The sequence below is a fragment of the Lissotriton vulgaris genome, chromosome 3_1 (genome assembly GCF_964263255.1).
Source record: "Lissotriton vulgaris chromosome 3_1, aLisVul1.2, whole genome shotgun sequence".
Classification (NCBI taxonomy): Eukaryota; Metazoa; Chordata; class Amphibia; order Caudata; family Salamandridae; genus Lissotriton; species Lissotriton vulgaris.
In genome coordinates this window covers 76,514,620-76,527,041 of record NC_141689.1, presented here as the reverse complement: position 1 = coordinate 76,527,041, position 12,422 = coordinate 76,514,620, and positions in this window count along the sequence as shown.

Below are 12,422 nucleotides of genomic sequence, written 5' to 3'. Positions count from 1 at the left end.
ATTCTAGTAAAGCTAGAATAAGCCCCCAATGAATACAACAGTTGGCAAGGCAGGATGGGCAACGTTTCCACATGTCTCACACACTTAGTGTCTGATTTAATGTTTGATGTGTGGTAGTCCATCTGTCAGTGAGAAGTGAAGATGATATTACCTCTGCCATCCTGACAGACTACAGTCCATCAAATTTAGACATGACTGCCAACTCAATGGTCATCTTTATACATGGAAAGGAACCTCTGTCATGGGGTTCATTATTCTTTTTCTGGCCCTCCACTCAATGTTTTCCCTACCAGTGATAGAAGAGTTAAAAAAACAACATTACATCATCCACACTAAGATAGTCTAATGTTCTTCCTCTCACAACATCTACCCTATTGGGTCTCGGGAGGAATTTTTCCCTCAACTGAGCCAACGGGGGCTCCATTAATGGAAAACGTAGGGTCTGCACCTCCCTAAATGAGGTGGCGGATCAAGGGTTTGGCGGACAGGGTACACTAATGCATTTGCGACAGAGCATCATATCCACCAAACGCTAAGGCAGGCCCTTAGTGTCTGCCTGCCCAGTGCAGCAGCAGTAGTAGTCCAGTGCCCTCCTGCCGGCTCTAATCTGCAAAGAGACAAAAACAGATGGCGTAAACAATGAGGAGCTTGCATTCTGTGTGGCATAGTCTCATTCACTGGTACTGGCAACAAAAGGTACGGTCTCAGCATGCAGGATTCAGGAGACACTGCATAATCAGTGAGACTGGGGAGCAGATCTAAGATTTCCTAACAAGCTCTCTTTTAATCAGCTAACAAAGATGGTGCAACAAGGAGGAAATCAGAGGCTAGATGGTTGAGGCTGTCAATGGTGCCAATGGGAGGGCAGATGATGTTCTAAAAAGTGAATAACATTCTTGATATGATTAAGGAATCAAATGTTATGCCAAAACAGAAGTAGATACAGTACTGCATCATGTTGCAGCATTATAGTCTGCAAAGCCAGTCAAAGCCATTAGTTATTAACCCTTATCAAACTTAAAGGGCCAAGCTGCAGGCAGGGGAGTTATGAGACAATGTCAACTGGCGGCTGCTAACATATAATGGTGATCCCTCGCAAGTAATTGTGAGACATTGGAATCTGACAACATAGGGCAGTAATGAAACGCTGACATTTGTTGGACTATTTCTGAAAAGGAAATTTGAGCTTGCTAAAAGAAATAGGTGACCAGGTCAGAGATCAGGCGCACAGCATGTGGTACAATATAACCGAATGAAATGAAATTTAGGTGAACTCCAAGAGGGAGAAGGGGACCGGTAACCATACAATCCCCAGAAAACCCTGGAAACCAATCCAGAGTTTATCACAAAATTACATATGTTACTCCCTGAGCTCAACACAAATAAACACCAATACAACCTCTGTAAGGAAAAGAAAACAATTCCACTTGAGTGCAGTAGTAATGTCTCTCGTTTTTGTCAATATATCCGTTGAAGTATACAAATCCAATGATATGATTTTCCAATAAGTTTTAATATTCGATTCTTCAAACAAGTCCAGAATCAAAACTTCTTCAATTCAATTCTGTAATAGCCAATTATAGGCTTCTTCAAATCAATCCTTATACAGTATCTTCAAATCAATCCTTATACAGCCACAATTCAATCCTTATAAAGCCAACACGTGTTTCGTCAGATGCTGTATAGTTGCATCTATTGACTTCATCAGGGCTGCAACCCAGAAAATAAGACATGTATAAGTAATCCGTCTAACACTTTCTAAATTAAGAGACCTTCACCGATTTTGTAAAAATAATGGCGATCAGTTAGAGAAACAACCCAGTGACTGGTGAAGTACAAAGTAAGTCGCAATTGTGGAGAATTAGATCAAAGTTAGAGTATTAAATACTACATAATGCCAAGTGTAAATAGTCCCAGTATACCGTGCTCAAAATAAACAAAAATGTGAAATAGTCCCAAGCAACCATAAAAGTTATTGCAAGTTTATAAAGAAAATTGTACCTTTAAATAGACAAGTCTTTCCCTGCACTGCTAATCCTTTTAGTCAAGGGGTAAGACAAATAGGATTTGCCTGGAATGAAGGTATATCGACCAAATTAGTTAGATATGTGTTTAAAGATAACAAAGAATTTAACAAAAATAAAGCCATGACGATTCAATTATACACAACGTGATCATGTCACACCTGTCCTTAGTATAAGGTGCGCTGATTCTCATAAACAAACAGAGACTGTATATATTCAAAGTGATATCCTACCTCTATGTTCCCAAATCTATGGAGTCATCTTCTCCTACGTAATTAATTGTCGTCCTGTGTTACTAGTACCAAAATACACGATACACGGGTACATGTACCTGTAAATTTGAGCTTATTTGCCCATAATAAAATGCCAGCATTTACAAACAAAATGTGTGTATTATTAGAAATTGCAAAGCTTTTATTTTATGACATTATTGATGTTTCATAATATATTTAATGATGATTTTTGCATGATAATGATGCTGAGCTGGGGGAAATTATTGTTGACGCCCTGGGTGCCAGAAGTCATTTAGGGCCAGATGTATGACCCTAAATTGCATGCCCAACCGGGTTTGTGACCCTAGTACCCACGTTACCTTCATCAGGTGAGGCTGGGTGCATACGCGTGAAACCGCAGTCGAACCCAATGGAGGACTTCAGGAAAGTGCCGCTGCTGAAGAAGGAGAAAGTGTCCAGTGCAATCCGAAGGTGGATTCGAGATGAGAGGTACCTGCAAGCAGAGGGTACAGAGTCTATGTCACTCAGAAGTGACCAGAGTACTTGGAAGACAAAGGCCCTCTGATGTAGGGTGTTGCAGGATGGGTGACAATGACCTTGACTCTGCAGCTGTTTTTTCTGAAACAGGAACTAGTGTTCTGCCAAATCAGGTGTAATTCCATTTAGCGTTTCGGGCTATAGTCATGGCTGCAATCCCTAAGGGAAACGGCACGGGGAAAGAGTATTTTGGGTATCCCCTCTTTTTCTAGGCCCCAGGTTGACTAATCACACCTAAACTTTCCAGACAGCAACTGCAGGGGTGTCCTGCTCATGCAGCAGCACCCACTCACTTAGAACCAAACACCCTGCCTTCAGGATTGTAAAGGCCTGTTAGAGGGGTGACTTATAGGTTTTAAGTGCCAACGCCAACTTACAGAGGCTGCAATGGCATGCCTGTAGTTCCATTTTGAATGGTCTCTCATGAGTGGCATAATACATGCTTCAGCCCATGGGAAGCCTCTGGGGTACCTATGCCCTGGGTACATGGGTACCATATACTAGGGACTTATAAGGGTACCCCAGTATCCCAATTGGGGTGCATGAATGTACTGATCACAGCAATTTAGGGAGAAAACATTCTGACTATGGTCCTGATTAGCAGGATCCTAGTCAGACTAGTCAAAAAGTGGGGGTAACCATAGAAGCAGATTCTACTTTCTTACAATCTTGCTCCAATAGGAACAGTCCAACCCGAACTGCCGAGCCAGGTCCTCCCTGAACCTGAACACAGGCAACCTATGACTGGTTTTGGCCTTAGTTATGGGCTCATCTGCCAGATACAGCTGAGTTTCTATGGTTTTGTTTGTAAATTCTGAGCCTAAATATAATGTCCCTGTAATCTTTGGTGTTTTCAGTGAATTTATACCGTTTTTTTAATGCAGCTGGGGGATAGACACGTTAACTGCATGTGGGGTTTGGCAGGAGGACCTAGCTACAGGCCAGACCCTCTGACCATCCCCCTGCTGCTTTAAAAAAACGTAGCCAGGCCAGGGTCTATAGCCAACCCCCCAAAGGCAGCCAACCCAGAAAGAGGGCATACAGACTCTCTCCTCAGGCTGATTTCAGCCAAAGGGACCACATTCCCTGGGACCCACCACATTTTTCAGGGGCGGTACGTGGCTCCCTCCACGGGCCTATTTTGGCCGCAGGGACTGCATCTCCCGGGGCCCTGCCTTATTGTAATTGAGGAGGGGGCCACTCAGCCCCCTCCCGAGCTGATTTCTGGCCCGGGGACCTTATCTCCCAGGGCCCAGCCATATTTATAAGTGGGAGGAGAGGATGCGGCCCCCCTCCCGAGGCTAATATTTGCCCCATGAAACACAAACCCCAAGGCCTCATTCTTTAATTGGAGGGGGGCCGTGCAGCCCCTCAGGCCAATTTCGGCCCTGCGGACTCCATTTCCCAGGCCTGGCCATTTTCTGATGGGAAGGACGGCAAGCAGCCCCCCTGCCTCGGCCTATAGTGGTCCTGGGGGCCCCATTCCTCAGGGCCAATGTAATTAATAATTAGGGAGGGAGGTTGCGCAGCCTCCCTCCCCAGGCTGATTTTCGCCTGTGGACCCCAGCCACATTAAGAATGTAGAGGTGGGCATGCGGCCCCCCTCCCTGGCCAATATTGCCCCTGGTGACCCCATCCCCCCATGCCTGTCCAGTAAAGTGTGGGTGTCCTGGACTCCATCCAAGGCACCCATTTCTTTTTTGTTGGGGTGCGCTGGGGGAGCCCCAATGTTGTGGCAGCCCCCGCCAGCTTCCTGCAGGAGCCAGCATTTCTCATGCATACAGGAAGCAGCACAACAGGCTGCTCCCTGCAGGCAGTGGGCAGGGAAACAGATGAAAAGTCCCCTCCCAGAGCGCAGGATTATTCTTCCTGCTCCTGCCTGCTGGGAAAGGAGTTACTATTTGCTCTCACTTGGCTGGAGTTTTCAAATTGCTCCCGCCAAGCGAGAGCAAACTGCTATGTCCCGTGGGTGGGCCGTTCAGGGCATAGGTAAGCCTGGGCCTGATGGATGGGGTCTCCAGGGCCAGTAATGGCTACAGGAGTGGGGCCGCATGGCCCCTCTCCCATTTTTTAGCATGGTTGGGCCTTTGGGGTTGAGGTTTCCCGGGACGAAAACAGTCCAGGGAGTGGGGACCGTCCTTTCCCTGTCCCCTTCCATATTTTGCGTGCCCTGGGGAGGGGCAGTCCCATGGGCCAAAAGCGGCCCAGGGGGGTGGGGTTGGGGCGCTTGCACCCCCATCCCTAATTTTATATAACCTATTCACCTGGGACCTGGCCCACCCAGAGGGCCACAATAAAAAACTAGCACAGGAGCCCATGCTTGTTATAAAAAGATATATATATATATATATATATGGTCCCCGCAGGAGTCCTATGGGACACCACCACCAGGCCTCGGGTCAGGTTTACACCAAATTCCAAAAAAAGGTTTTTTCTGAAACAAGAACTAGTTTTCTGCCAAATCTGGTGTAATTCCATTTAGCGTTTTGGGATATAGTCATGGCTACAATCCCTAAGGGAAACGGCACAGGAAAAGAGTATTTTGGGTCCCCCCCTTTTTCTAGGCCCCAGATTGACTAATCACACCTAAACTTTCCAGACAGCAACTGAAGTGAACGGCAAACTAGTTTTGAACATTTTGTGAAGATTCGTCAAACTGAGCCAAAGTTATTAGCAAACAAAAAAACCCTCTGTCTATGGAAACTAGGTCCTAACTATAATTGCCTTCTGACGACTGCCAGTAGGCTTTACATACATATACGACATAAAGAGAGAGAGTGTAGTGTAGTTCCTATATTCCCTATAGGCTCTGCGCATTGGAATAACATAAACAGCAGTGTAGACGTAGGACTGAGGTCATCTAGGTCTCTACTGACTATGTTAGACTTAATTAGTTTTGCCAGCTAGCTCAGAGGTCACTAGAAACTTTCTCGAATGTTCAGGAAAGGGTTAACCGTCCTGATTTAGACAAGAAGGGATTAGTTTCTGACAACCGCATAAACATGACAACTTTGCTCCCTCAGGATAAAGAGTTTATCTCGAGAGTCGTATGAAAACAATAGACCGCTATTTCACTCAGTCAATCGTGCATGCTTAGTTTCACCAGAGTGCAGAGAAATAGAGAGACGGGCGTTTTCAATAAAAGGTGTTATTTTATTGAGCAGTCTTCTTTCTCATCCAAGAGAAATGAATTGCCACAATTGCAATACATAAAGTAAAGTGTGTACAGTAAAAGTAGTATTATGAAATAATACTGTAAAAGCATTGATATGGTTTCTTAGCCATGTGATACTTTAAAATGGATAAAATATATACATACATTAAAACATTGACTAACAAACTCAACTGGTGCTTCTAAGATACGCCTACCCCGGTTTACCTGACCTAAGCCTAATACGTGGGAAGGAGTAAGTAAGTTGCAATTTTAAGTTAAGTTAGGTTTTTGCCAAGTATCGGAATCAAGAGATCTCTCTAAGGTTTTAATCAGCTCCGTACCTTGGGTATAGAATGAAGGAGGTCTTGTATCTCGCTTCTCAGGACTCGATCTCCCAGCAACCCGCGAGGGTGACTTGGGAACACCGGAGGTGGATTTCTCGGCGTGAGAAAAGGCAGCTTCTCCAGCGCGTCAAAGGGAGGGGCAGCTTCCTTCGGCTCTCGCTTCAGCTGGGCTTCGGATAAGTAGATAGCCGCTCTGCTCCACACCACCATGTGTTCGCTTAAGGCAACGTTGGTATATTTATACCTGAAAGGTGCCGGGTTTGACGTAAGGTTGGACATAAGACGTCACTAAGAACTGACAGTTCTTTCTGGACTCTAGGAGTTCTTGTGCAAATCAAAACAAAAGCAGGGGAAATTCCCGGGCTGCTGGAGGCTTGGTTTGTTTAAAGAATGCGTTGTGCTTTCTAGGAGTCTATGGGAGTAGCCTTGCCGTGTTTTGGACTGCATGGGCTATTACTAAATATGGACATGATTCTTATGCCTTTATAAGTATACTATTGGTTATAACCACATAAGGGCATGAATCGGAAATATCGAATTAGGTTCCTAGATAGAAATACAACACCCACTCCATGTATTAATGTCCATCATTACTAAAAAGTAAGCAATATTAAACATATGATGCATGTGTGTTTTCCAACCCACCCCAAAATACATAATTGCATTTGAAATGGTGTATGGTTTATACACGAAAAATGAGTATTTGCTACTGTACGTTTTTTCAAGCAAGGTTATCATTCAGTTAAATGTATATATATCAGATAAATGAAATGCGAAAATTACACATGAAATAGCTCTGTATGCAGAAGAGAAGGTCGAGACCATTTCATCACATATTATTATACGATAATGTACATGTGCTAGAGGCTGAGGTAAAATATTGTCTCTAATGTCTCTAAAAATAGAAGCTCTGTTCTCTAAGAATAGTTCTACTTTAAGCAAAGTACCATGTGCCTGAAAAAATTGTAAATATTTTTGATTTGAAAGAAAAATAATTTCGCTTTCAGGGGAAAAAAATAGTTCCAAATGTTTTCAGTTGCTTTGTTTACCAGAACTGAAGGCCAAATTCAGAGTTCAGGGAACACTGTGTGCTTGTTGTTTTTAAAAGTTATTCTCGTTGTTCAGGGGAGAACATCATATCAGACAGGCTTGCAAAAAATTGGTCTAAAACATCAGATGAAAGTTCGACCAAGTTTGTGCAGTTCTGTGCGTGATTGCTATCATCGATGTTTGGATCAGCAATGCTCACAGAAGGTTGTACCTGTTTGGTGCTGCTTTCCTCTCGTACTTCACCGCTACCTACTCGTAATGGTGAAGTCTCAACGAATGTCGTCATCAGAATAGGTAGCCGCTGGGGACAACACGTTGCAGGAGTCGTTACCGGACATAGCAAAGTATCGATATCCATTGGTACTGCTGATGGTAGTGTAAGACAGACGTCCAACACGCATTCTTCTCCGCATAGCAGACATCGAAGCACAGGTAAGATGCAATCTTGCCAGATTGATCTGAATGAAAGAAACCAAGTTGCACTCAGATCTCTCAGCAGAGCTTATCCGAGGACCTTAGTGAAACGGTCTCGGTAGCGTATTGCTAGGATCGTTTCTTCCATCGTTGCTGGAGTCTTGTCTGTGGCTTGGCTTGCCATATCGAAGCAGAAGGAACAAAAATAAAATTCCTGCTACGAGTCCCAAAATTAAAGGTAGGCCGCCAAATACAGAATGGACAAAATTCGGGAAGATGCCCAGAACTGTTTCAAATGGTGTTAACAGTCCCGAAAAAATTGTCTTAAATACATGTGCGATGCCACTGGTATCAGACATGTTTAGAATTTGACTTAATATTTCTACGAAATGCACGGGGCAATTTGTCGATAAAAGGGAATGTATCTCTGCTACAGTCCTTGCAACTTGCAGATCATACGTTTCTTTGGACGAGGTCAGCGGCACAGTAGTCTGTAAAAGAATAGACTTCATTCTCCTTAAAGTATCAATTCGAATAGAAGAGATATTCACATAAGGCCATATTGCCGTCTCCATGTCTGGATTGATGTTTGGATACAATACTTGCATACAGCAAACAACCCTGGAAGTAACAGTTACGAGATAGCATTCTCCTGGCACCATTCCCCAACAGCTGTGGTCATTTATTAAAACGTAGCTACCGTTTGAAAGTGGTCTGAAAAATGGTTCTATCTGTGTTGCAGGAGTGCCTTGCAGGTGGCATGAAAGGTTTTTGAAGACCCTTCGCAGGCTCCATGCAAGTTAATACCTTGACACAGAAGTGTACCACTTAGTGATTTTTTACAATTATTACCACTAAGGAATACCTCCTTTTTCCCTTCACTATAACATTTGTGTGTGTAAGGTAAATCCCAGGTTGATTTGATGTATCCTTTACCCAACCTTTCATACTGGCCTGCTGGTATATATTCTTGGCAATATTTAAACTGGAAAGTTGTTATCGGAATTGTAATTGTTCCGTGTATTATCCATTCAATGACAGGTCTCTCTGACATTGTCAATGGTAATCTCTCAAGTTTTTCAATGCTCAGAATCGTATAGTCTGCTCCTTTTTGTGCCAAACTGATTTGTTTATCAGTAAGGTTAAAGATAGAAAATAATGACGTTACGTTGATTAGACGCCATGGCACGTAGCCAGAACGTAGGTTTTGCAACGTCCAGCCTAGCTGTACAATAGAACGCAATTGGGACTGACCATGTTGTAACATTAGCAAGCCTTGCTCTATTATATCAAAGGCAGATGCTACAATACTGTCCAGTGAATATATTCTGGAGGACAGAGTCATTAACCCATTGTCCACTACAGAAAGTGATTTTTCAAGATTTATACGATCAATTTCTCGTATTTTTTCTGCTGTTTCAATTTGCATTACTTTTCAAGCTTAGTTGTATGCAGCATATATACCGGCTGCTATGAAACGTTTTTGACGCTGTTTGCGAGGTTCCATTATGAAATCTCGCAAGTCAGCACCTTCTTTAAGTAAAGTCAAGTGTTGCTTAATTTCAGCCAGTGTGGATTTCTGTAGCCACTCAAGCCATAATTTCCCTACACTGTATGTTGTAACTATCCCTGGATGTTGTCTCTGGGAATATCTCGGGCCTGGCCTGGTCAGTTTGAACCCCTGTCTTTTATTCAGGAATCTATCTTGACAGTTATTTGTGTCTGTAGGCCAGATCAACCATTTTTTCCAATCAGGATTTGTTCTGTTTTGGTGAAAAATAAGGGATATGTCTATTTCCACATCCGTAGTACTATTACTATCAGGTATGGACTTCGGAATAGACGGTTTGTTTAAGTCTTTTATCTTAGCTAAACCAAGACAAGAAGTTTGTTGAATGGTATCATTCAGGAATATTATTTGTTCTGGGATCATGCAGGCTCTAAATAATGATTCTAGACCTTGTACCTGCCAGTCTTTTGTTCCACAGATGGTTTTTCTTTCAATGTTATTTTTCCAAAATTCAAAACCAAATGTAGACATTTTGTCATAAATTTTTTCAGAATAAATCAGTTTAGTATTTGTCAACATTGTTTTCGTTCCTGTCTTATTTAAAATTTTAAAATAAAATGTTTCTGGCTCACTGTTGTTAAACCCTGAGAAGTATGGAAATTTCTCAAAAAATGTCTTCAAACTTTCTTTTGGTGGAGTTGGACAATGTTCCTATTGATTATAAGTAAAAACATTTCTAGGTTATGCAGATTTATGCAAATAGTGATGACCATAGTGATTGTAACAGTATAATTCTTCATAATTTGATGAACCCTGTAAATAATCATGTTCAGTAAATTTAGCTGACATTACTAAATGTGACATTATATTATTAATATTTTCAAAGTCCCAATCATCAGAAAAAGAACTTGGTGTCACAAACTCACTTAAGGAAACCTTAAATTGGTGTGGATACTTCAAGAGCTCAATCGGGCCATACATTTCATAGTCAGGTCTGTCCCATGCTATACCCCCAGGTATTGGATTGGCTGTGATGTTCACTGATGATAGTTCTCTTTTCTCGATGTGAGAGGATCTGTGAGACTTTAGGACCAAGTTGATGTTCTGACTTGCTGTGTCCATTGTACTATATTTTCCATCAATGAATTTACCCAAGCATAAAACCATGATGAGCCAAAGCAGGAGGAAAAGTACACCTAACACAGTCCAAAATTCAATCCATGGTGAAATCAGATATGACTCTTTTAGTTGGTGAAAAAGCTTGGTTATTTTTTCTTTGAAAGTTTTTGTTGCTGGCTTGTCTCCATGTTCACTTGGATCATCGGAAAAGTCATCAAAGTTGATAAAATAGCCAGATGCAGATCTGTCAATTGGTGGGATTGCTTCCGGATTTCCATTGATCTTTGCATTTTCTTTTGTTACCTTTGTACAGTCTGATGCTACATCGTTGTAGATCGGTGTATCATCCGGAATTGTTGCAATTTGGGTTTCAAGAGGCACAAGTTCCATTGATTTGTTGCATAGTCTTTTTTTATTTACTGCAGGATTATCGAATGTGATTAGTCTCTCAGTTTGAACCTCTTGGATTGTAGCAAAGTTTGGTCTTCTTCTACTTCTTGGTAATCCACTGGGCCTGCTATTTATTATCGGCCACACGTTTGTGGTTTCACCAGGTCGATGGAAACAATTCTGTTTTCCTTTTTACCAGAAAGTGGCGGTAGTACTACTGATCTTGTTCCGCTGACAGCTAAGACAGGTACTGCTTTTCTGTAAGAAGGCCCAAATTCCTTCTTCACCGCGATCTTTTCTCTGACCAGATCCCGAATCTTTGGAATCCAGACAGGTCTTGATGGGACAGGTGGTTCTTCAGTGGTTGTTGGCTTAAACTTTATGTTACTTAGACTTTTTCTTGTTTCATTCAAGTCCTGTAAAACAGCCAAAGGATCTTTGATATCAAATGTTTTTTCTTCTACCACTGAAGTTTGACGATCCAGATCCTGGATAATCATTCTAGTACCAAACAAAAGTTTGTACGGACTGATACCTCTTAGAGAATTTCTTGGCATGTTATTAAGACTACGTTGGACATTTATTAGATGTTTGACCCACCCATCACCCGAACCTAATACCCTCGCTGTTTATAGATTGCTTTATGTCACGTTTTTTTCTTTCCACTACCGCATTTCCCTCAGGATGGCAGGGAGAAGAGTACTCCAATGCAATCCCCCTGCTTGTCATGGCCTCTTTGTAAGCTCGAGAGCTAAACGCAGGACCCTGATCAGAATGTAGCATGCAAGTTCAAGTTCAGGGATTTATATAGCGCACTACTCACCCAGAGGGTCTCAAGGCGCTTGCGGAAGAGGGGTTCATTTTTTGTCGAATAGCCAGGTTTTAAGTTCTTTTCTGAAGGAGATGTGGTTTTGAGTAAGGCGGAGGTGAGTGGGGAGTGAGTTCCAGGTCTTGGCCGCCAGGAAGGAGTAGGATCTGCCACCCATGGTCGATTTTCAGATGCCCGTGACTGCGACGAGGGCTTGATTGGACGATCTTAGTTGGCAGGTGGGTGTGTAGAAGGACAGTCGAGTGTTGAGGCATTCGGGTCCTAGTTTGTATAGGGCCTTGTGTGCGTGGGTGAGAAGACGGAACGTAATTCTCTTGTTGACGGGAAGCCAGTGGAGGTCTTTTAGGTGTCCGGTGATGTGATCTTGGCGAGGGATGTCCAATATGAGTCTCGCTGATGCGTTTTGGATGCGTTGGAGTCTTTTCTGTAATTCTGCTGTGATTCCGGCGTATAGTGTGTTACCAAAATCCAGTCGACTCGTGACCAGTGCGTGGGTGACAGTCTTTCTTGTCTCTAGGGGGATCCAGCGGAAGATCTTTTTGAGAATTCGAAGTACGTTGAAGCAGGAGGATGAGACTGCGTTGACTTGTCTGGACATCGAGAGAGAGGAGTCAAGGATGAAGCCAAGGTTACGTGCGTGGTCTGTGGATATGGGTGCTGTGCCCAGAGCGGAAGGCCACCAAGAGTCGTCCCAGGCAGAGGGGGAAGATCCTAGGATGAGCACCTCCGTTTTGTCTGAGTTGAGTTTTAGGCGGCTATGTTTCATCCATTCGGCTACTTCTTTCATGCCTTCGTGAAGATTGGTTTTGGCGGTGTTA